We start from the raw sequence: 27,148 nt of genomic DNA on the forward strand, positions 1-27,148 counted from the left end.
AATGTCTATAAATGATCATTTTGAGTTACATATCTTGTCTTAGATTGTTTTCTCTCATGATTATATTGCTATATCTTCATAGTGACAATGGAGATGAGTTCATGGAAGTGTTTTTATTGGCATGATATTTAGGAAGTTTGATAATCTATTACTTAGGGCCTTCATTTGATAGATTATTCTTGATTTCTATTTCATGTGCTTTTATTATGAGATTAAGGGCTTGATAATCTTTGGCTTAGTGAGCATGTCTAAGGTTACATCCTAGTTTAGGTAACCAAAACATGTAATGCTTTGATAGGTTATTCTTGCCTATTGATTTCATAAATTTCTTGAAGGTAATGTAGCAATTTTGTGTTGTTGCATTCCATGGTCATATATATATGTTATTTCCCTAAGTAAATCATGTCCTAACATGCTTATTGATAGGTAGTGGATTCACTTCCCTAGTCCCTTCTTTATTGTCTTTATCTCTTAGCACATTATTGTTTTATGCATTTTTCAATTCCTAATTTTAGTGTAAACCCAAATCCATACCCCTTCATCATTCTAAAAGTGATTTTAGACACATTGGTTGCCATAAACTAGTAATCCCAGTGGTTCAACTTACCCGACCAATAGCCCTATTTTATAATGATTTGTGTTATTGCAAAATGGTTAATTATTATTGATCATTACATAGACGCATCACCTTGTTACTTAATGTTTACGGGTATCATTTCGGGTAAACCCTCACGAGACTTCACTCGTTCTCTAGGGATACCTAAGGGTTTAAAAAGCTTGTTGCATATGCTAAATGCAATTGTCACTCCCACTAAAGAGGAGAAATCTGTGTTTCAATTTTGTTTTGCTAAGGGATTAGAAAAATATAAGTTTGGGGGTGTTATAAGTGCCAAATATTGTATATTTAAGCACCCTTAATTGCATTAGCTAAGCCTATTATTTGATCTTTGTGTAGAGATTATCTTCATTTTTGTGTTTTTGTGTCTTTGTAGGTTTAATTGGTAAAAAAGGAATAAAAATAAGGTTTTAAGGGTTTTTGAAGAACAAGTCATATCGGGCCTAAATATCAAGTGGTTTTCAAGAAGTAATGGCCCAAATATCCTATGGAAACTCTTAGCAACACATTTGGATGAAGAAGGACTCAATGGTCCAAGCTGAAGAAATGCAAAGTAGTTGCATTTAGGCATGCATTAGCACTTCACGTCTCGACACGAGTTCTAGAGTCCCGACGCAAGTTGTTATCAACTCTGCGGACCTATGGTAAAAAGGGCCATAACTCTCTACTCTGAACTCCAAATGATGAACCATTTGATTCTATGGAAAGAGAACTCAGGGCTCTATGTTTGGTATGCTTTAATAGAAGTCTAATTCCCATGTTTCAGATGTCAAAAATAAAGAGCAAGAGGACACCAACATGCTGCCAGGTGGCAGAACTCAATTTTGCACTCCTGTGGTATTTTGACCATATCTCTTAGGTTATAAATCCAATTACTAAATAGTTTAATGATTTGGAAATCTGACCCATAGTACTATATTTTCTATGTTTAGAGTAAAGTCTAATTTGGGCAATTGATAGGTCAAAAATACAGAAGAATAATATGTTGATTCTGCCAACATGTTGAGTTGTCACACTTTGATTTAGTCAAAGTTTATTTCCTTGATTTTAGGGATGTCTCCAACTCTTTAAGAATTTAAAAGGCTATTAAATATGATCTCTTTGGAGGGCATTTTCTATTTATATATCAACCATCCATCATTATCTATCGCTAAGTTTGAATAGGGGTGACGGAAAAAGATAGAAATATGGATAAAGGGGGAGGAAGAAAAAGAAGGCAGAATTCTGAGCTCATAAGATGGAGTCTTCATCATTAATGGAGGCTTACACCTTACACATGAGAGGTTAACTCCCTTCTTAAGAATTTGATGTAACCCTTGCCAAGTAATTATATCTTGATTGTATCTAAATTTGGGGAACTTTGCATATTTGTGACAAGTTGTATAATCTAGAGATTACACTTTGATGTATTTGTGCTTTATTCTATATATAATCTTGTTGTGACTCTTATCTTATCTTAGAAATTATTTCTTCATAATAATGCTACTTACATTCTTAGAGTGACAATAAGGTTGAGATTATGCAATGGTTATATTGGCATGTTAATTGAGAATTTATATAAGTTATACTTAAGGAAGATGGACCATGCTATACCTTTAGATTAATTTAGTTAGGTAGATGGTCCATACCAACTGAAGATAATTTATGATAGATAATTGATTTCATGTGCTGCAACATACAATTGAATGTCCTTGATAGGCTATGCCTAGGGAAGATGGTTCATACCACAACCTAGTTTAGGTGGATGAACCATGCCAACCAAAGATGGGTTATGCTTAGTCCTGAAATGTATGATTTTCTAGAAGATATTTTAGTTGTCTTGCATTTCTACATATCATGGTTACATATATAAGTTGTTCCCCAAGTTATTTGCAATTAGGCATATTTACATGGCTTGTGTAAAGTCATTCCCTTAGCCCTTATATTTATTATCTCATTTATTTGCAATCAAAATTTTGTTTTAGTAATTTTAGTTAAATTCAATTTATGTATGTGATAAACAAAACAATCCATCAACTATATTTCACAAATAAAACCAGAAATTAATCTTACAATCTTGATTGTTATTCATTGTGGTTCGACAAACCCTTATAATAGCCCTATTCTACATTGATATGTGCTATTGCAAGTGGTAATTTTAATTGGTAAATAAATTATTCGCATCAATTTTTTTTTTTTAAATAGGGGTGAAGGACAGAGAGAGATATATTGAAAAAGGGTGATGAAGAAGAAGGAAAAAAAATTCTAAGCTCATGGAGATGGAGTCTTCATCATCAATGGAGGCTTACACATTGCACGTGAAAGGCTAACTCCCTTCCTATATTAATAGGGGTGAAGGATAGAGGGAGAAATATGGAGAAAGGGGGAGGAAGAAGAAGGAGGCAAAATTCTGCGTTCATGGAGTTGGAGTCTTCGCAATGGGTGCTATTTTAGGGCAATGGGTAGGTAAGCTACCATGTGTTATATACTATGCGGGTAAAACTTTCTCAGGTGCCCAATTGAACTATTCTACCACCAAGAAAGAATTGTTTGCCGTAGTATATACCTTTGATAAGTTTCGGTCATATCTCTTAAGATCCAAAGTCATTGTGTTTTTCGATCATGCCGCTCTTAGGCATCTTTTAATGAAAAAAGAAACCAAGCCTCATTTGATAAGATGGATCCTACTTCTTCAAGAATTTGACTTTTGAATCAAGGACAAAAAGGGCTCTAACAATGTCGTTGCCGATCATTTTTCTAGATTAATGGTTGAATCTTCTCAAAATCTTCCAATTCATGAATCATTTCTAGATGAACTACTCTTTCAAATCTCAAATGGGACATTGCCTTAGTTTGCTAACATTGTTAACTATCTTGTAATCAGCAAACTTCCCATTAATTAGTCAAAACAAGAAAAGGACCGATTCTTTGCTAACATCCGAAAATACTATTGGGAATATCCCATTCTGTTTTGTTATTGCTCAGATCAAGTCATAAGGAGATGTGTGCCAAAAAGGAAGTTCCGAGCATCCTTGTGTTTTGTCACACACTTGCTTATGGGGGGCATTTTAGTGGAAAAAAAAAACCACTTTGAAGGTTCTTCAAAGTGAGCTCTTGTGGCCTACTATCCACCGAGATGCCTATAACTTTTGCAAGCTGTGTGTTCGGTGCCAAAAGTTAGAATCAATGTCAAAGAGAGACATGATGCCCTTAACTTGGTTGAAATCTTTAATGTATGGGGCATAGATTTTATGGGACCATTCCCAATGTCTTATGGCTTTCAATATATCCTTGATGCTGTTGACTATGTTTTAAAGTAGGTTGAGGCTTGTGCTACCAAAACGAATGACCACTCCGTGGTAATTTCATTTGTCAAATCAAATATTTTTGCTTATTTTGGTATGCCAAGGGCTATGATAAGTGATGGAGGAAAATATTTCTGCAATCAATTCTTGAAGCAACTCTTTTTTAAATACTCTGTCACACATAAAGTGGCCACTCCCTACTATCCCCAAACAAGTGGGCAAGTCGAGGTGTCAAATAGGGAAATTAAGCACATTATTAAGAAACTGTCAATCCGACCCAAAAAGATTCGTCAAGGAAACTGAATGATGCTTTGTGGGCTTATCGGACGACTTACAAGACTCCAATAGGCATGTCTCCATATAGACTTGTTATGGGAAGCCATGTCACCTTTCGGTTGAGTTAGAACATAAAGCACTTTGGGCAATAAAAAGGCTCAACTTTGATCTTGATAAGGCTAGAAAGAACCGTTTGCTCCAACTTAATGAGCTAGAGGAATTGAGAAATAATGCCTATAATAGTTCAAAAATTTACAAGGCAAGGACTAAAGCATTTCATGATAAACATATTGTGAAAAAGTCCTTTGAGCCTAGGCAAAAAGCATGGCTTTACAATTCAAGACTCAAATTTTTTCCTAGAAAGCTTAGAACCAAATAGGAAGGCCCTTATCTGATCATCTCCGTCTCACCTCATGGGGCGATTGAACTTCAAAATCTAAAAAATGAAGGGACCTTCGAGTTTAATGGTCAAAAGGCTTAAACCATACATTGATGGCCACGCTCTTCAACAAAATGTGGAATCCGCTCTCTTGGCGCATTTACTTTTAAGATTGAGAGTATTTCACGTCTTTCTAGTGACGTTAAACACTAGTTGTTCTAAGATCCTACTTCGTTCCATGTAAAAAAAATAAAAATAAAAAACATTTATTTTATTCTATTTTTACATTTATGCATTTATAAATTCAGAAATAAATAAAATAATAAAAAAAAAGGGAAAAACAAAAATTTTCAAAGTAGCATTCCGTCTTACTGGAGACGTTAAACTTAGCCATTTAATTTTTCATTTTATAAGTTGTATATAAAATTGCATTTTTCTTTGCATATTAAAAACAAAAAAAAAAAAAAAAAAAATTGTTTTTCCATTGTGACCTTCTGCATAGTTATGCATCATGTCATTCTTACAAAGGGTTTCATCTTATATCGATTTGATTTGTTTTCTATATTGTTTTGAAATGTATGATTCTTATCCCATTTGATATTTGATATGAGTTGCTAATGTGGTTATTCAAGTAGGTTGCTGATTCCAAGTTTGGGGGTACACTTTTTCCCAATGGATCACTACCAGGCTTCATTTTTTTCCACCACGGTATATTCTTTCCATCATTTTCATTGTTCTTATTGCACATTGAGGACAATGTGCAGTTTAAGTTTGGGGGTAAGGTGACTTTGTTGCATTCTATTTAAAGTTGGAGCTTTAATTGCATGATTAAGATATGAAATCCTTGTTAGCGATGATTTTGATCTTTTAAGGACCATAATACTTAGAATTTAAAAATTGCTTGATTTTGATATGTTAAGGACCATGATACCATAAAATCCTTGTATGCTTTGTGGATGCCATTTAGAAGTAAATTTTAAGAAAGATTGATATCTTGCTTCATTTGTGGTTTACATCATCCTAATTTTGTGATTATTTTGAGATTCACTCTAGGATTCTACACTAGCACAGGCGCACAATAGCATTCATTTGTGGGGTACATGTTTTGTTGACTATTGATTTGATTATATCCTAATTGAGCTAGTAGTGCATTGAAAGTTTTCATTCTTGATAAAGGTGGATAACAAACTCTTTTCACTAAGTAGCCAGGATTCTAGCCTCAACAAGCATTAAATTTCTCACGCTGAAAGGTAGAGGGCACAAACTCTAGGCTTAAAAAAAAAAAAAAAAAAAAAAAAAAAAAAGGAGAATATAAGTGAGGACTTCTCCCAAAAAGTGAGAAGTGGAAATGATTAGATGGAGGTTGTTTTGATTTGTAGCCTAGTTAATTTGAATACAAGAAAAGTGGGCTTTTATGACATAGTATTTACGGGGCTTCTTTATTTTGCCTTATGATTACCACCATTTACGGAGTTTTTAAAAGAATCCTCATAATTGTTACGTTATAGGCCATGCTTTCACGAGGATTTTATAAAATCGTCATAGAAAAATATTTTTACGGTGTATTAAAGAGCCCATGAATATTTAGATACATTTACGGCATATTTGTACACCTTTAACGGGATAAATGTTCCTCGTTGATAAAGCACTAAAATTTCGCATTTAAGGCCTTTTTTTTCCATGTAAATAAGCAATAAAACTTGCCCGCCCAATTAAATAGGCACAATTAATAAAATTACTTAAAGAATACACACAGGAAATAAAGAAAAAATGAACTTAAGTTCTTTTACGGTGTATTAAAGAGCTCGTGGATAAATTTCACATCTACGGCGCCTTTTTTGCCCTGTAAATAGGCAAAAAAAGTTTTCACTTCTAAGGCGCCTTTTTTGTCCCGTAAATAAGCTTTTACCAGTGCTCTTTTAAGAATGCTAGTAATAGCCCTTCTTTTTTTTCTCTTCCCTCCATTTTTTTTCCCTCCATTGATTTGTAATATTTGGGTTCTAAACTACGTCATTTTTGGGGGCCAATTAACACTGTATTCCACTTTCCCATTTCATTTTGCAATAGCCCTAACTCCTTCAGTTGCACTATCTCCTTCCATCACAGCTCTCTCTCCTTCCATCACCGGTCTTGCCCTTCCATCACCGGTGGTTTAGAGAGACAAAGTCATCGCTACTGCACACACAGATAGAGAAAAAGTCATCGTTGGGGGTTTCCAAAACCTCATCTACACTAATAGATCGGATGAGAATTTTTTTAGGTTAGTAACTATTCGCCTTCTGATTTTGATTACCTGTGTAGATCACTGTACCTAAGATTGTTGTTATTCTGGTGATAATATTGTGTAATATAGGATTATCGGCAGACGACTCTCTTCGCGAAAGCCCTAGCTCCTTGCCCCCGACCACTGGACATCGCGAAAGCCTTGGATAGCTTCTTGCCTTCTCCTTATAGCTTTCTAAAGTCTAAACAAGGTGTGCTCCTAACTTCCTATATTTAATTGTTTGAACTTTTTTGTTTTGGACTTTGAAATTTTTCTTTACTTTTCTCTATTTTTTTTTTTTTTTTTTTTTTTTAGGGGGGGGAGGGGGGGGGGGGGGAATCTGTTGATCTGAAAGTTTAATTTGACTTCTCTTCATGCCCTGATTTTGAAAGTTTAATTTTGAACTAGGACGGTCTGAGGCTTCTGTGTTTTCTTTCTACTATGACGTATTTGAGGTTTAAACAATACATGTGTCCTGCGTTTTAGGAATTCTGTTTGCAAAAAATTAAACTACAAGTATGTGATTTTTAATATATACAATAATACAATCGACTGGATTATAATTGTGATTGGGGTATATAACTTCTCACTCAGGGTTTTTGGCTTTCATAGTCTAGATGTCTTTTAATTTAGTTTTTTTGAATGATGAGAGCAAATATTTAACAGTTATCCCTGTCTGATAGTTGTGCTGAATACTTGTGATCTGACACTTTTACATTGTAATTTTAGACATTTTCTATGATTGTTTTGTTTTGTCTTTTAATAATTAATAATAAAATACGAAAACATATGTATATCATTTTGTCTAACATTAATTTTGAATCTTTTCTAGTGGTTTTTATAAATATTTTATGAAACCCTATTGACACCAATTGAGAATTTTAATTCTTTTGCTGGCCTCACACCATTATAGTCAAGTTTAAGAAGGTGACATAGTTAGATCCTTATTCTTCGTGAAGGAGTTTGAAAGCATTCCATTCGGCTAGTTTAGATTGAATGAAATAGTGTGAAATTCTATGTGTTCTCATATATGCTTGTTGAGAATTCCAAGTACCAGTATCATTTTGCTAGCAATGCAGATGGTTTATTCAAACCTCATTTGGCAGCATTAGGATTTGGAAGCTTTGTATTAGGGACCTTTTAGTTTAGTTGGGTGTATTCTGTATTTTTATAGGTTTATCTTGTTTCTTCTCTTTTATTATTTCTTTAGTTTCTTTAATTATTATTATTTAATAGTGATCTGGTATGACAATTATGTTGTGTTATTGTTGCTGAGAACATCTGTACTTGCATTTTTGGGAATAAAACTCATGATAAGAAATTTTTGTATATTATATTTTGTATATTATGTTTATAATTCCCGTTCATTCTTTACTACTGTAGTGTTTGGCGTGGCTTCCAAATGTCAAAAGTCTTTTCACTAGAATTGGCTTACCAGAATGACTTTGTGAGAATAAAAAAATTAATTTAACTAGTATTATATTGGTAACTGCAAAATGATCTAAATTTTGCACTAATCCTTGACAAGCTAATATTTTTCTACATCATTTTGACATAAATTATTGAATATACCATAATTTTACACTAATATCTTGGCATACAAATATTTATCTACATTATTTTGACACAAATTATTAAATATACCACCAATTTTATCACTTCAAAAAACACATAAAATTTTAATTTAATTACGAAATAAAGGAATACACATAAGCTATACATACATGCATGCATGTGTAAACTCAGAAAAAAATGATCTGAATGATTATAAATGTTAGTGGTAAATAATATATATCACAATGTTTTTGTTTCTTTTATAGATTGATGAAAAAGAAGGTATTCAGCTTTCTCGTGCAGATTTATTCATACACACACATACAAATAAGGATGGCAATGCTACTGATGTTGCTGCTTCAAAGATGATTGTAAGTTTTCATGCTTCCAATTTGCAAAAAAGGGGTCACGTGCCTTGAAGTGACTAATTTTTAAACTTTTTGCGGTGTATTAGGGGGTCACATGCCTTAAAGTGACCAATTTTTAAATCATCGGCCCGTGTGGAGGCATTTTAATTTCATTGTTTGTCATCGGCTCGTGTGGAGGCAATTTACTTTCTTGTATTTGTTGAAAAGCATAGGAGTATGGGATCATTGTATGTGGAGGCTTCTTATCGGTTGATTTGTGTTATGGAGGAGAAGTATTTGCTATTTGTTGACTAAGAACTAATTAATTTCATAAACTGAAATATCTGAACCGAACATGTAACTAAATCAACAATGAAATGAAAATGAAAATGAAAAAAGAAATAAAAATCATTAGACAAGTTGAACATGTTGACAAATATCTGACTACTGCTATAAGACAAGAATACAATATACTATACTATATCATTCTCACTATTCAATCCCATGTCGTCAACCACTTTTTGGTTGTTCCAATCCTATAGTAGCACTTTATAAAAATAATGCCAAAAATTATGTCACAATATAGTTTTGTCCCTTCCAGTTCCAACACCCCTGATTAATGGAGACTATATTGCCTAATGGCCTTTTTATTTAAACACACACATATTATCTAACTTCAAAAAGGTCAGACTAAGATCATTGCATCTCCAATGACCCAGAATGATTTAATGGAAATCATAGATGACAAGGATCAATCACAATAGAGGACAACATGTTTGTATATGAAATTTTGGAGGATAGTGTTAAACTATAACTATTTTGAGTTGGATAACATATCAAAATCACTTGGATGATGACGGAAAACACTGAAATGAACTTATCATAGTAATGATGGACAATCTATGTGAGCATGAAAATAACTTTTAGATCACAGATATCATACTACTGAAATTTATCTCACATTATAAGATAGTAATTATATTCCAAGACAATTTGAAACAAAGATCAAGTCAAGGACAAAAAACAACTAGGGGTAGCTAATTTTTTGAGAATTTTACAGAAAAAACCAAGAGAAACTACTTACTTGGGAAGTAGAAAGAGAGCAAAACATGTATTCACCTTTTTTCCAAGTTAAATCATAGAATAGTTGCAAGAGAGTCAATATAGGAAACCACAATTCATGTAAGTGGGATGTAAGGAATAAGGATACCTATTTATTTATTTTTATTTTTTATAAGTAAAGGAATAAGGATAATTTTATGAATAAATTTTTTCTATGAGGGTATTATCTACTGTTAAGAAAATGTAACATATATTAGGACTAAACCAAGCACATCCTGCTTTTATATATTAGATTTCTTTATTTGATGAGTATCAATTTCCTCTAAAGCAAAGAACAGAAAGTGATTGGAAGTTCTCAACTAAACCAGCTAATAGTTGCTGCTTAAATGAACCCCTGCTGTGACCATCCCTTTTGCAGACCATTTGGTCATCCATGAAAGTTTTTAATTTCTTCTATTTTTTTATTCCATTGGACTTTCTTTAACTAAATCTATAATGTTATACAACAGATTTGGAATTTTTTGGTTTTCCACTTTTATCATCTAAATTAGTTAATTTGTTTAACGTATTTACTCAAACTTTAATAAAAACAAGAAAACTTTTTAAAATTAGTTGATTTGTTTTGTTGGTTTTTTTTTACCTATTTACTCAAACTATCCTTTTTTTTTTTTTTTTTTTAATTGAATGTCATCCATGGGAGAGTGTGAAGAGAGTTTGGACAGTCGAGCTAGAAAAGATTCTCTAGTATTGAAGTTGAATAGTTTAGCATAGTATTAATTTGTCCCATTAGTCACACTATTAATTATTAGATTGGAATATGGATATTAATTTTGCTTGAGGATAAATAATATCCTAGACTTTTTGGACCTTGCATAGTTTTAAAAGGGTAATAAATAATATTACTTGGGGTTATTTTTCACCGTGCTAATGATATTAATGTCACCACCAATGGTTTTGTTTGATGATTCAAATATCATCTTATTTTTTATTTTTTTAATCTTCTCCTTATCTCTTATTATAATCTTTCTCATTTACTTTTGAATCAGGCTTTAACATTTACATCTGAATCTGTAATCCCTCAATCTCTTTCTCTCAAACACAACATCTGCAATTAATTAGTCTCTTCATGTTTGTCATTCCATGAGTTAGAGAAAAGGTACTTCCTAAATTATCTCTTTAGTTTCTTCAACAATACTCATTCCTAGCTTTCTGCATTTCTATTGCTTTGATTTATTAGTTTGTGTTGCTTTTAATCTATCTCTTTGTGGTTTACTTCTTATTTCAATTTTGCTCTCTCTTACATCTGTTTTTGCATCTCCCACTATTTGTACTCTCTTATTCTCACATTGTTAAATATGTTAAAAAGTTTTAAATAGGCTCCAGGCCCTTAAATATATTAGTTTTCATGTTCAACACTTGTAGAACATTGTTCCTTCAAAGAATCAAAATGATACGTGATTCTGGTAGAAATCATAAACAATATATATATTGTCTTGTTCATAGTGAATGCTTCTGTCACTAGATTTGGTTTCAACTTTCTTGAGAAGACAATACTATAATACTTGCTACTTTTCTGGTTCTATTGTTTCGTGGACAATTGCTAGAATATACACTAATTTGGACAAATTTATAACACTTACAAGAACTGGATGAAATACTTTTGGCCTTTGGCAAAGCCAAGAAGATGAGGACGGTGAAACGGATGAGGATCCTGCTATTCGCTTGTATAAGGACACACATTTTAAGGAACAAAGTGGATGGGCACACGAGAAAGCTAAAAGGAATTTTGTAAGTTAACTATAAGCTAGCATGTTGGATTATGAAATTTGGATCTCATAATATTTTTGCGGGGTCACATGCCTTTAAGTAACCATTCTTAATTTTTTGTGCACAAATGGAGGTGGGGAATTGTTGCGGATGAAGTGTGGTTTTCATTCATTGAATTTCGTGTTTAAAAAATAAAAAAATATAATGGGAGTAATTAATTTATTGAAATGTTGGGGCCATGTGACAAAGAGGATTTCACATTAAGAAAAGTTAAAAGTTGTGTTCATGTGATAAGAAAAGCTAAATCTGCATCCAATCTGACATTCTAACAATTGTGAAAGTCAGAAAAGTTGATGTTCTCCGTTGTCCATGAACCATGAGATGTGAAGTTTGGTTTTCATTTGGCTACTGCAACTTGTAATTTCTATGGGCTTAAAATTTTATTATGCTTGAATAATTAGAAAGGAAGAGTAAGGAAATGTTATAATTAGAATGACAGAAAAGAAAGGGAAAAAAAGTATATATGGCAATAATGAGAGAAAATAACTGAAATAACTTTATATGAGTAGAAGTGAAAATAAGAAATTTCTAATCAATAATTTATATCTAAGCTTTTCCTTCATTTCCTTTTTTTATTTCCCCCAAAACCTGAACCCAGATACATACAAAATAAAAAAGAAAAAAAGCTTGCTTCCTACAGACTCTAAAAGCATTACGTACGTACGGAACGAATGCTTAATTTTTCATAAACTATTTGAAGTGTTCAACTGTCATGTTTATATCATTTTCCAGAAGATCTTCGTCGAACTCCTTGAGATTCTGCAGTTTAGAACAAAATCTTTTTTAAAAATTAAAAAGAATGGAAATTGCACATGATTTAAAAATTTATGTTAGCTTGCACATGATTGCTATAGCTTTGATTGTGTTAGCTTTCACATGATTACTACCATATTTTATTGATTTCCACACATAATAAACAAACTCATTGGGCTTTCTTTCCTCTACTTTGTTCTTAGCAAAATGTTTGTGTATGATTCATAAATGATAATCTTGTTCTTTCCCTTTTTTATTATCATTCTGAATTTGAGACTTGTGTGATGCAGCTACTTCCTTGGTTTTTGTACAGTGAGGTGGTTTTTTGACAAGTGTAAACTGAAACTCGAGTGCTAGAAGGTTTATCAATTTTTCAACAGAAGTGTTAGGAAATTGATGATTTTCTTGACAAATGGATTTACTTTCTGTTTAGGAACATTGATAAATGTTGAATTGTTTTGGCACAGTGATAAATGATGAATTGTAGAAAAGTTTTAACTCTTTTAATATGTTTAATGGGATATGTTTTTTGAATTGAATTATTTGAAAGTGATGTGAATTACAGGTTGTGGATAATTGATTAACTGACATTAATTAAGGGTGTTTTATTTGTAAAATATATTTTATTTACGGGGAGCTTAAAACCCCGTAAATAAAAGGTCGTATTAGTGAAAATCCCTGTAAATAACTTTTCTATGGCATACATGGCACCTTGTGAGAATGGTTTATATTTTTTACGAGTAATTAAAATTCGCCGTAGATAACTTTTCTAGTTCATGTGTCAGTGTCTCTTGAGATTATTTACGGGTAATTAATATTCGCCCTAGAAAACTTTTCTACGACAGTTACAATTCATGTAGAAAACTTTTCTACAGCATGCATCGGTGCCTCGTAAATTAATTATTAACGGGAAAATATCCATGTTGTAAATAAATTTAATATATAAACAAAATTAATTTCTACGGCGAATATATTATTTTTCTACGAGATAGTTTATTTCCTGTAAAAAAAATTGAGTATTTACGGAACCCTCATACATGAGGGCCTAGAATGCACCGTGAATAAGTTTCCACGGTGTTTTGGCCCCTCGTAAAAGCCCTTTTTTTCTTGTAGTGCTTCTAAGTCCTTAGGGGTGTTTAGACACCTAATGCCCTAAAACCGTCCGATTTGGTAGTCATTGACCTAACACTTAACCTCATAGATCACTAGAAAGCTTAATAGATCAACACATTGCACCATACTTCCATCTTTGATCCTCTAGGTAAGTAAAAAAAAAAATTCGAGTGAAAAGAATATGTACACATAGTTGAATAAAGCTTTAATAAAAAGTCCATTATATGTTTTGATGATCGGTACTAGATTTATGTGCTAGTTTGAGGCCGGATGTGATTACTACTTTAGTTGGCTTAGATAACAATATATTTGATGCCAGTTCGCTTAAAAATGATTCTAGAGTTGTTTTGATTTGCATAATCATTGTTTTAATATGTGGAGGACCATACTTGCTTGCTTGATGTTGAGATTCTGGGAAATTGCTTGGAAATGGTAGAAAAATTGCATAATTGAGTTAGTTTTCTCCTAATACTTGTTTTGTATATTGGTGCCTTTTTAGTGAGAAAGAACTCAATGTTTGTAGGTATCATGTTTGGAAACCCTCACGAGACTTCACTCGTCCACTAGGAGTAACCTAGGGGTTTAAAAGGCTTATTGCATATGCTAAATGCAACCGTGAACCCTATGGAAATGGTGTTATCTTTATTTGCTTTATTAGTTCATAGTTGTATATATGTTTGTTTCATTTTCATATTGTAATGCATTGCTAGGGACTAGTAATATCTAAGTTTGGGGGCGTGATAAGTGCTTAAATGTTGCACATTTCAGCACCTAAGCTAAGGTATTTCAGACCTTACATCTATCTTACTTTCATGTTTTAGTCCTAATTTATGTTTATGTGTATTTCACGGCAATAAAGTTAAAATGAGCTAAAAACGGTCCATTATGGCCTTTTGGAGTCAAGCCAGAGCATCGGGACAAATTCTAGAAGAAAGCAAGGATGCAGCTAAATGCCACGTCCGGACGCCATTCCTCGTGTTCGGACGCGAGGCTTCAATACACTGCGTCCGGACACCATTCCTCGCATCCGGATGTGAGGCTTCAATGCACTACGTCTAGACGCCAAGCTCCTGGCAGTAGACCAATTACGGGATTGACATATTTTAAGGGTTACAGAATTAACTCTTTTGGACTTATTTTGTAACCTATTTGGCTCTGATGGGCTTATTACTTAAGGCAAGTGAACCATTAGTTTAAGGTTAGTTTGTATTTTATTTAAGGGAGTTTCTTTTATTTTTTTATGGATTAAGTTTTATATTCTGTATGGTGGTATTACGGTCTCTCTGGAAAAACACGCGAAAGGGAGAAAAAACAAGAACAGGCTAGGGTTTTGAGAAAAAGCTCAAAGATGATAAATCCAAAGATGGAGATTGTTTTGTCTTCAACACCATCAACCATGAGTAGTTGATTCTTCTACTTAGGGTTGGATAAACCTTAAGCATGTAACCTAACTTCTCTATCTTTTACTATTTTGGGGATGTAAATTATGTAATTTTTGTATAGACTTTGAATGTTATTGAATAACTTCTTCCAATTGGTTATCAATGTTAAATTCATGTTGTCTTATGTGTTTTTCTTTTTAATCAACCTTTACACTTGATTTCTTTGTGAATTGAGTCTTTTGATGTCTATGCACGATGATAATTAGTTGTAGTTGTGCTTCAATTTGATGGAAATTGCTTTTAGTTGATGGATGGTACTACACAATTAGGTTAATTCATTGTCTAATTAATTTTTTAAGTTCATATTTAATTAGTTTAATTTAAGTTTAATTAGTTTAATTGCAATTTAATTATTAGGTAAGTAGACCATCCATACTTGTGCTTGAATTCCATGCTCTTTGTCACAATTGCATTACCTTCTTGATTGATGTATGTTAAAATTGTAACTTGAATTGAAGAGTCATGCTTTGGATTGATGAATTATGCTACACCTAGTTTAATTGTCATTAAGTAGGTAATTCAAGGTTGAAATTGATGATTCATATTTTTATTTGAAAATGTTAGCTGCATTAGAATTACATTTAATTATTTCCCAAATTTGTGAAAGTTAGTGAGTTAGGGAATGTGCTTAGTGGTGAATCCTGCACCCTAAGTCTCTTTCCAATATTTTAAACTCCATTATTTTATTGCATTCACTTAAGTTAAATTAGTTCTAGTCACAAAACAAAATCATTTTCAGCAATCACATAAGCACTAAAGTATAATTCAATTCTAAAAACCTATAATTGTTTAGATCACTTGGGACGATCCTTGCTCACTTCATACTCCATAACATAAGTGTTTAGTGATTTATAAATTATAAAATATGATGCCCACTTGACATTATTTCTAAACATAAAGTGTTATGCATTATTTTATGCACACGCTTAGTCGCATCAAAGCCCACAATATTTTATAGGGTAAATTGCATTGACACCCCCTGATATTTTGGTTAATGTCACTCAGATGCAGGTCACCAACTTTTTTAACAATGACAGCCCCTGTGATTTCAAATGTCATATTTACCCCTGATTATTTAATTCAATTAATATACAAAATAAAAAGTGTTAATTAATGAAACTACCATCATCATTAAGACTCTTTCTCTACCTTAATCTTTAACTTCTTTTTTTTGGTTCATTTTATTACCTAGTTGCTGACACTCACTCTTCCCGATCTTGAACATGGCTATTTATTTATTTTTTTTCCCTCCGTGGTAGGTCTGGGCTAGTGTCGACACTAAAATTTTAGTGGGCTTTAGTTTTGACAAATGGACCCATCAAATATGGGTCTAATATTTAATTAAGTTATTTAATTAGGCCAAGCTTGGTCTACTTAAATTATTTAATTAGCCTAGCCCAGATGATTAAATGAAATGATAATTATTCCCAATAAAATATATTTGGAATAAGTATATTTAAGGATAATTATTATAATATAACCGGCCCGGCCCAGTTATGACTTTATCCTTACCAAGAGAGGACACATGTCATCATCCTATTAATCCAAGAAGCTTATAAATTGTAATACCCCTAATTTTCAAAATGATATAATTGGAATTTAAATTTTTATTTCTTATGCATTTTTATTTGTTTGCGTGGCTATGTGTTTATGTGGTATCATGTTATGTGTTTAAATGAATTACTTGTTTAATTATAAGTGTGTGCTCATGTTTTAAATTAATTGTTGTTTGAGTTTATTTGTTAATTGTTGTGGTGTTGATTTAAATGTAATTTTTAGTTGATTGTTTAAATATGTGTTTTATTTTAATTTTAGTTTTAAAAGGAGGGATTTCATTAGTAGTAATGGACTAATAGTTAGGTCTCATGGACTATTGGAATAGAGGTTGCGTATGGGTACAGAAAATTACCCATACAGGGTTGGTTGTAGATATACTTGAGTGTATATGTTTAGGAGGATAAAATATTATTATTATTAATTATTTATTTGTATGATAATAATAGTAATATTATGTTAATAGGTTATATATATATATATATATATAATTATAAATTATATGTATATATTGGGTTAGCACGTATAGGGCTGTATATGTATATGTAATTATATTTTTATTTTATTTTATTTTCTTTAATGATTAGCCGACTTGTTAGACGTAGGTTATGAATAGAATTAGGGTTTTGATAAGCCTATATAATATGACCTTATGTATTTGCCAAGGGTTTAGAACCTTATTCACGGAGCAGTGGAGGCAGAGAGAATTATAGAGAGGTCTGAGAGAAAACTGAGAGGAACAATTAGGGTTTGGCTGGGAACAAGGGGCTGAACCAAGGAGAGCCTATTGAGGCTTGCTCGTGGGTTGAACCTAGGGCAACAAAGGAGTTGATGACAATCAGAGGTCATCGGAAATTCTAGACAGAGGACGGTTAAAGGTTTCAATTCGAAACCTAAAGGCAAGTTCTATTTCTTGCTCTTTTCCTTTGACCTGTGTTCTGTGCATGCCTAGGTAGTCTTCAGGAACTAAATGGATATTAATAATGATTAAGTATGCATGTTAATTCAGGTTTTAAACTGTATTCTATGTGTTGATTAATTAAAATTTAATTGTTGATCAAATTGTTTCATATTCTGTTTTACATCTTGTATTGATGCATATTGAGTTTATATGTAATTCTGAATGATATGGGACATTGTTGGACCTCTATGAACTTAAAAAAAAACATTATAAAGGGTTATTTAATGTCATCGGAGGTGAAGACGAAGACAAAAAGTAGGGACAGAGCCGGCTCCCAAGAGAATGAAATAGGCTCCCTAAGATTTTTGGCCACGGCTCTCTGTAAAAGAGAGAGCCAGCTCCATGGATTGAGAGAGCTGGCTCCCTAAGTCATAGAGCCAGCTCCCAAGGTAGGGGAGCCAGCTCCCATTGGTTGAGAGCTAGCACTCAACTTTTGAGAGCTTGCTCTCATGCCTAAACGTGTACAGGATGTTGTTTGGAGCACTGTTTGGATACTTTTAGGGTTCCCGGACTGTCCTGGGTTAATATTAAGGATTCTAAACATTATTTCATGTTATATTAAACCCCATATTACATAATTAATATCTATATGCTAATGGATTTAACAGTATGAAAGTTTAAACAATTGTGCATGCTGTTAACGGATAAACGGGATATAATTGCTTAATTTTATTTTAACAATTTAACGGACTGTGACATGATTTTTAAATCTGTATTGGATACATAATATGGTCATATACTTATTAGATTTTATCATGCTTATTCTTGATTTTAATTGATAAACTATTAAATTATGTTATGTCAATTACATGGATGTTATTCTAGATTTTAATTGATGAATTATTAAATTATGTTCTGTCAATTACATGGATGTTATTCTGGATTTTAAATTGATGAATTACTTTATCTTTTTTATCAATTATTGGATTGATTGTGGATTATATACACCGGTATGAGACGGTGGCTTATTAGGTATGGATTAGATCAAAATGCTAACTCCTACCTATTCTGAAATAGGGAATGGATTAACTATAAAAGTTAAGTACTACCTATATACTCATGCTAGGTCAACTAAAACAGTTGAATGACATATTTGATGTTTGTTTTTATATTCTACATTAGGAAGGATATTATATATATGATTATGGTACCATAATATGAGCTTGAGTCTCAGGATCATGATTAGGGTGCATATATCACCTAGGATGGATAACTGGATATAGTTAATGTTCCGTGGTAAGTCTAGGTGTACATGCCCATGTGATGTGCGATTTGCATGTTACCTTTTATTCAGGCTGAGACAGAACTTTTGGGCTATCGAGCGCCTTATAGTGTGTGTATATATACATATATAGACTATTTAGCTATTGTTGGGGTTATCTAGGATATATCTACATATCGGGTCTCTGCTTGGACTGTAGTAGAGTCGAACTTGTTTGTGGGCCTGACCCACTATCATTTTTCAGGTATTCGTCAGGAGTAGGGATTATTCGTGTTGAGCAGGGATCATCTACTTCACTCTTCCAGATTATTTACTTAGGAGTTCATTAATGTTTCAGTTTTCTGATGTAGACAGTTATTACTGTCATTTGTTTAGTTTGATTTTCCAGGGGTCCACAGTGTATGAATTCCCCGAGTTGTACAAGTTGGAGGATTATTTGTATCAGAAGAATTTATTTATAAGAATTTATTCTGAGGATTTTGTTAATGGATTATCATTTTAGTTTCTTTCAGTAATTTTATTTATTCTTATTTATCATATTTGTATTATTCTGTGTTCGATTATTGCCATTTATTTTTGATATCCTTGGACCTTCGGGCGTGGGCCTGGCCAACCCCCATCTGGAAATTCGGGGGTATCATAGTTGGTATCAGAGCACTCCAGGTTCAAGTGTCTTTAGGAGTGTCTTTCGTTATATGATTTCCGCGTTGCATCTCTTAAAACTTAGAGCCTATATTAGGATTCGTAGTACTCTATCTACGGCTCGTAGGAGGAACTGATGTCAATTATATTCTGTAGTCACAGAATGGTTGACATTAGGAAAATGATGGGGTCCAAGACGAAAGTGATAGAGACGAGTACGTTATCGAGTTCTTTGCCAGAAGTAGAACTTGGGATCGAAGGTTTAGTTCTGGGGTTGGCATTACTTAGAAAGTATAAGCCAAGGAGGGAGTAAGGTGTATGTGTTAGGTCACCGCATATCTGGGCCAACATAACTTCAGTTGATCTCAAAAAGGAGATGAGGGAAGAGGATCCTAAGGGAAGAGATTTCAGCGTATCCAAGAAAGAGGATACTACATCTTGAAGATGAATGATTGCATGAGTGTGATCCTATTCGCTAGTAGTATAGTGAATGATACTTGTAGAGTTGGTGTGGATCAATCTACATATGGTTAAATTTTCGTTTCAACTCTGAAGGAGGTAGATAAAAAAAAAAAAAAAAAAAAAAAAAAAATACTTTTCAGGAGTTTGGGGATTTGATGGAGTTCTTATTAGAACAAAATACATGAATTTATATCACGTTCAGAAGAGTATGGGGATTATGTTGTGACATTCTAAGTTGATTTGTAAAGCCACGTTAGACGGTTTGCATTCCGCGTACAAGGAGGTTGAGGGATTAAGCCTTGGTATTTGCTTAGGCAAACATATGTTGCTTTTAAAGTTATGTTTAAAAAGGATGTGTTTCAAGGTTGGATGAGTATCTATCAAACTATAAAGGAAATTGTGAACCAATCTGGTAAGGTTGATTCCAAATGAGACATTCTTTTCTAGAAAGGACGATGTTTTAAGTAGGATTATATTTTGTTTTGTTGTATGTATCTTACGTGTTTTATTTTCGTCAATTTTTCAGGATTTAATATGTGGTTTAGTTAGGGACACAAGTGTGTGATCAGCCGACTATTGTTTTAATAACATGGAGTAATAGCACTATTTACACTAGGATTATGAGCATGTGGTCATAGGATTTGGTAGATATATATCATTCTAGCCAATCTATTGGACCTAGACATGCGCATTTATGATACGTTAATTGGGATGGGATAGTTAAACCATCACTACAAGTCAAATAATCTAGTACGATTAGTTTGATATACTTTAACGCCACGATGATTTATCGGAGGTGCTGACTTTATTGAACATCTTCTTGAAAATTTCAAAAGTTGTTCCCAAGTCGGAAGGAAAATTTTGTACTAGTTTAAGTATTTATTAGAATGACACCAAGTGAGTGGACTGACTAAATCTTCATCAGTCTGTTTTTAGTCAGGAATTTTATTATTGAAGGCGTGTCATTAGAAGGAATTACCGGTGTTGCGCATGGAGGAGGAAACTAAGTCTCTTCATTGCATAAATAATAAGGAAATTTTTTTGGTCATAATTCGCATCAATTAGTTGTTGCTAGGAAATTGATGACTATTTAGAGGATGGAAAGATTCCATATTCTTTTGAAGTTAAACAGGAAGTCTAATAAACACTTTTTTTGTGGTAAAGCAACAGGGTGTGTCAAAGACATGAAGGTGAGATCGAACACCTAAATAAAGAAGAGGTGCATGGTGTATTTGGAAAAGATGTAGTTAGTTGACTTTTGATAAATGGAATTACCGATTGACTTTCCATATCGGTCCGTTTATCACAGATCAGTATGTAAGAATTTAGTTGCAGAGTTAGCTTTGTAGATGCTCCAATTCAAACAATAGGTGCAGATGAAAGCTGGTGGTACCAGACTAACGGCACTTTTTGTAGACAAACTGGAGAGAGGATGTAAGGACTGAGGTTCACAACTCTTAGTTCTTTAATTGTTTTTCTGGTGGAAACATGATGCTTCATGGTATGAAGCAGATGTGTGGAGGATAGGCAGGAGAAGGGACATAATGATTTTGTATCCGAGGCTAATATTTATTAGATAATCGAGATGGACTATCAGAGATCACTAGATCCTTGCAATCATTTCCTATACTGAAGTTGAAATGATAGAGCATTTTCCACGAATTTAGTTTAGAGAATACTGATTTTATGCAAGGGTTAGGATTCTGGTTGGGACATTGGTTGACTGATTAAATCACTTTCATTTTGTCTATTTAGAACTGGTAAGATATCAGTTCATACAAATAGAACGGATCATGAGACAACTTAGATGGATAAAAGTGGTGATTCACACTTTACATTAAGTTCTGTCTGGTGGACAGGAATATGGAAGTGGACGCTCTAAACAACCGATATGATATTTAAATTTTTCGGTTAGTTGTTGAGTTACCAGTTGAAATTTTTAACTTGTGTAATAATAACACTTTCTAGTACTAAGGAAATTAAGGAGGTCAATTTCAAATATGGAGCTGACCTTAGTGGAGGTGTTACCTTACTCAAATAGAGATTAAGGTACTGGAGGAGGATTAGTAGTTTCTGTAAATGATGTCGGAGTAAATAAGAGGTATCATTCGTAAATGTTTTTTAATGCACTCATATCGTTATAAGGTACATTAAGACATCGAATGTCAGTTCTAGTGAACAGGTTTCGAATAGAGACATGTACATAACTGTCTCTAAGTAAAACACTTGTTAGAAAAGTGGAAAAAAGTTGATAACTGGATATCATTGGAGATTTTTGCCACTTCTGATATCAAAATGGGAGTAGGACTAATCAGGAATCGATGGTCGGTAGGCATTGTCAATACTGAATTGGAATTTTAATTCTATATAGGTTCAAGAATGCTGGATTGAACAGGTTCTCTTAGTAACTTTGTTCGAGTAGTGTTCATTTTGGAGCTTCATATCAGTTTTATATCGCATTGATAGTAGTGTTATAGCATGTGGATGTCCATTATAATGGATGAAAATTGCTATTTAGAAGGAACTTTAGGAGGATTTTGGAGTAGTAGTTTTGCTTCATATCTCTAAACAGGGGATTTGAACGAGAACGTAAATTTGATCATGGAGGATGTGCTTGGAATATATACCATAGGTTTTCATGGATAATTAGAAGTGTTTAAATTTACTTTTCAGATTTTTGTTTGTCATATTGTTGGCATAAGAAGGTGGTCTGACAACGTTTGAGGTTTTATATATTATATAGTACAGACCTCTTACCTGTTGGTTTGAAATGAAAGCGAAGGTTGTACAATAAGACCTTAACTTCATTTAAGGATACATCAGAGAGAAATCTTCTCCTTTGTAATGGATTACTGATTAGCGCCGAATATTGTATATTCAAGCGCCCTAAATTGCATTAGTTAAGTCCATCGTTTGATTATTTAAGTAGATTATATTCATTTGTGTGTATGTATATATTTTCAGGTCCATTGGCGAAAAAGAAGCAAGAAGGATGCTTTGTGGAGTTTTGAACATCAAAGGTGCCAATTCTAAAATTCTGGCAGCAGTGAAGCCTGAACTTTGTTCGCCATTTTGACCTTGCAAACTCGAGAACTGGACTTCCATTATTAGATGGCATATTTAGAGCACTGAATCAGCTTTCCAAATCTTCAAGTGGTTCATCATTCGGAGCTCGAAGCAGAGAGTTACGGCCTTGTTACCAAAGGTGCGCAGAACTACCTGGTAGCAATGAAATTCTGCCTTAATCTTCATTTTCGACCAACCATCCTTGAGAATTGGATCTCCACCAAAACATGAAGTTTTTAGAGCTCTGAATTAGCTTTCCAAATCTTCAAACAGTTCATCATTTGGAGTTCAGAGCGCAAAGTTATGGCCATTTTACCAAAGTAGGTCCGGGCGGAACAAACCAAGCATAGGGCATTCTGGCCAATTTTCGAGTGCTCGAGGCCTTATTTCGAGTGCTCGAAATTAGGGCAGATTGCTTCACAAGATCAGTAGTGGAGTTAGGACTTTTCTCACCATTTTGACCCAGAAAGCTCGAGAACTGGACTTCCATCATAACATGAAAGATTTAGAGCTCTAAATTAGCTTTCTAAATCTTCAAACGGTTCATCATTCGGAGCTCGGAGCAGAGAGTTATGGCCTTGTTACCAGAGGTGCACAGAACTGCCTGGCAGCACTGAAGTACTGCCTTTCTCCCCATTTTCGACCAACCAGACTTGAGATTTGGGTCTTTATCAAAACATGAAGTTTTTAAAGCTCTGAATCAGCTCTCCAAATCTTTAAACGGTTCATCATTCGGAGTTTGGAGCGCAAAGTTATGGCTGTTTAACCGAAGTAGGTCTGGGCGGAGCAAGGCAAGAATGGAGCATTCTGCTCCAATTTCGAGTGCTCGAGCCCTTATTTCGAGTGCTCGAAATTAGGGCAGAATTGCATCCGGAAATGGCCCATTTTCAACCACTTGCATCTTGGGTTCCTCAATTCTAATTTCCCTCTTTAATGGTTGGTTGGAGATGTTGGTTGGTGGGGGTTTTTAGAGCCTTATCTCTAGAAGATAAGAGAGGGAAGCCACACATTTACATTAGGCTTGATTCTACAAGATTAGAGGAGAGAGAAGAGAGCAAGAGAGAGGAGTTCTTCAAGCCAACACAAGGGAGCACGAAAATGGAGTTGGAGGCCTTGCTTCCTCCTTCATCTAGAGCTACCATGGGTAACTAAACCTCTTCCTAGGGAGTTGATGTAACCTTTGTCAAGTAAATATGTATTAATTGTGTTTATATTTGGGGAACTTTGCATTTATGTAACAAGTTGTCTAATCTAGAGATACACTTTGATGTATTTGTGTTTCATTCCATATTTAATCTTGTAGAGACTCTTATCTTGTCTTAGAAATTGTTTCTTCATGATTATGCTACTTACATCTTTATAGTGAAAATGAAGATGAGATTATACAATAGTTTTAATGGCATGTTGTTTAAGAAATTTGATATTCCATGGCTTAGGGAAACCTTTGATGGATTATGGCTTAGTTCTAGACTTCATGTGCACTTACCACACAAATTGAGGACTTTGATAGTTCATAGCTTAGGAAGGATACTTTATTCTATACCCTAGTTTAGATAGATGACTTATGCCAACCTTGGATGGATTATACTTAATTCTTGAATGTGTGAACTTCTTGAAGATATTGTAGTTGTCTTACATTTCTAGATATCATGGTTGCATGTATACTTTGTTCCCCAAGTTAATTGCAATTAGGCATGTTTATATGGCTTGTGGTGAAGTCAATTCCCTAGTCTCTTCTCTATTGTTCTATCTCTCTTTACTTCCTAGCACACTATTGTTTTATGCACTTTGAATTCCTAGTTTAGTGACCATAAAACAAACCCTCTATGAACACCCCTTATCACTCTAAAATGACTCTAGACACTTAGGTTGCCATAGATTAGCGCAGTCCCAGTGGTTCGACTTACCCGACCAATAGCCCTATTTTACAATGATTCGTGCTATTGCGAAGGTTGATGTTTAATTGACCAACCGATCAATTACGCGCGGTTTGGAGGCAGTAGTAGGATGTTGTAAATAGTTGAACTCACCCACTCGAGTTTTCTATCAGAAAACGGTTGTTTGGGATGTCTTCCATATTGGAAGCAATGTGCGTTTTTAAGGAAGGTCAGTCTTTACGTATTAAATTGACTTTTCACGAATTATGTTAATCCATTGAGGCGATAGTCTCTAGATTAGTGTTACCAACTTGTTCACGCTGGATGCAGGGGAATTTTTGTGCGTATATCCTATGAAACTTAGAGGAATATGGATATACCCTGTATAAAATTGGGTAAGGATGAGTAGTTGTTAAATACAACCTATGTGTAGAATAATTATTATGTTCCTAAATATCGGACCTATAAATTTTCTTTGAGGATTTGGAATTCAGTGGAGCCCATACATAAAGGCAGAATCCACAATGGCACAGAAATAAATGTTAACAAAATTAATTCAGAGTTTCATGAATTGTGAGAACGGAATTTCTTTTGTTAGGGGAGGAGAATGTAATACCCCTAGTTTTCAAAATGATATAATTGGAATTTTAATTTTTATTTCTTGTGGCTTTTTAGTTGTTTACATGGCTATGTGTTTATGTGGTGTCATGTTATGTATTTAAATGAATTACTTGTTTAATTATAAGTGTATGCTTATGTTTTAAATTAATTGTTGTATAAGTTTATTTGTTAATTGTTGTGGTTTTGATTTAAATGTAATTTTTAGTTGATTGTTTAAATATGTGTTTGATTTTATTTTTAGTTTTAAAATGAGGGATTTGGTTAGTAGTAATGGACCAACAGTTAGGTCTCTTGGACTATTGGAATAGAGGTTGCGTATGGGTACGGATAATTACCCATACAGGGTTGGTTGTAGATATACTTGAGTATATATGTTTAGGAGGATAACAGATTATTATTATTATTAATTATTTATTTGTATGATAATAATACTGATATTATGTTAATAGGTTATATATATATATATAATTATAAATTATATGTATATATTGGGTTAGCACGTATAGGGCTATATATGTATATGTAATTACATTTTTTATTTTATTTTATGATTAGCCGACTTGTTAGACGTAGGTTATGAATAGGATTAGGGTTTTGATAAGCCTATATAAATATAACCTTATGTATTTGCCAAGGGTTTAGACCCTATTCACAGAGCAGTGGAGGCAAAGAGAATTATAGAGAGGTTTGAGAGAAAACTAAGAGGAATAATTAGGGTTTGTCTAAGAACAAGGGGCTGAACCAACGAGAGCCTATTGAGGCTTGCTCGTGGGATGAACCTAGGGCAACAAAGGAGTTGATGACAATTAGAGGTCGCCGAAAAGTCTAAACAGAGGACGGTTAAAGGTTTCAATTCGAAACCTAGAGGCAAGTTCTATTTATTGCTCTTTTCCTTTGACCTGTGTTCTGTGCATACCTAGGTAGTCTCTAGGAACTAAACGGATATTAATAATGATTAAGTATGCATGTTAATTCAGGTTTTAAACTGTATTCTATGTGTTGATTAATTAAAATTTAATTGTTGATCAAATTGTTTCACATTCTGTTTTACATCTTGTATTGATGCATACTAAGTTTATGTGTTATTCTGAATGATACGGGACATAGTTGGACCTCTAGGAACTTAAACAAAACATTATAGGGGGTTATTTAACGTTTAATAAGTGCTGAAAAGTGCGCATTTAAACCCCTTAAGCTTGAGTATTCTAGAACCTTTATCTATCTTATTTTCTCGTCTTAGACTAATTTCATGTTATTGCCCTTTTCAGGTGCTTATCCCCAAAATAAGTCAATTTAGCCAAATTAGAGCCTAAAAGAAACTATCGTAAGCTGAATGGAAGAAAGGAGCAAAAAGGTGCAAAGTGGTGAAAACAGCAAGCTTCGATCGATCTGACCAATCTTCGATCGATCTCCAAGTGATCGATCCAGCCTCATCAAGATGGATCAAACACCTTGTCCTAATCCTCAAGAATTTCCATCTTCGATGGATCTCATCATTCTTTCGATTGATCGAACTTCCTTGATCTTATCCTTACCTACCACTTTTGTCTTTTTCCCAAAATATCACAGAGATTTGTTGTATTCCAAAAAGGTGCCGCTAAGGATTGATTTATCTGGCCAAACTTCGATGGATCTAGCCACAGTTCGATCGATCTCATTAGAATTCGATCGATCGAACCTCCTCAAGTCTAAAATAAAATAGAGTCCAGCTCATTAAAAGATGGCTCGTGGTGCAATCATTGAAAGGACCCTAGTGCACGAGTCCAGACCATTAGGTGTGACACTTAAGCTACCTATATAAAGACTTTGAGCCATTTTTACACATAT

General features: G+C 33.6%; 1 long non-coding RNA gene and 1 other non-coding gene across 5 annotated transcripts; both read left to right on the forward strand.

Moving 5' to 3' along the window:
- The first annotated feature begins 6,590 nt into the window (after positions 1 to 6,590).
- Positions 6,591 to 15,040, forward strand: LOC132274052 (uncharacterized). 4 transcript variants are annotated; one of them, XR_009470321.1, is made up of 6 exons: positions 6,591 to 6,815; positions 6,909 to 7,029; positions 8,639 to 8,743; positions 10,828 to 10,937; positions 11,425 to 11,569; positions 14,334 to 15,040. It is a non-coding gene; the product is annotated as an uncharacterized LOC132274052 (long non-coding RNA). The 4 variants fall into 4 exon arrangements; XR_009470320.1 differs by lacking the exon at positions 14,334 to 15,040 and adding an exon at positions 12,652 to 12,920 and having other exon boundaries at positions 6,592 to 6,815; XR_009470322.1 differs by lacking the exon at positions 11,425 to 11,569 and having other exon boundaries at positions 6,592 to 6,815.
- On the forward strand, positions 7,453 to 7,532 carry LOC132275806 (small nucleolar RNA R38). Its single transcript, XR_009470752.1, has one exon. It is a non-coding gene; the product is annotated as a small nucleolar RNA R38 (small nucleolar RNA).
- Positions 15,041 to 27,148: the final 12,108 nt, after the last annotated feature.

Source organism: Cornus florida, unplaced genomic scaffold (genome assembly GCF_030987335.1).
Source record: "Cornus florida cultivar Cherokee Brave unplaced genomic scaffold, ASM3098733v1 CherokeeBrave_3.0.0_Hap2_Chr09, whole genome shotgun sequence".
Classification (NCBI taxonomy): Eukaryota; Viridiplantae; Streptophyta; class Magnoliopsida; order Cornales; family Cornaceae; genus Cornus; species Cornus florida.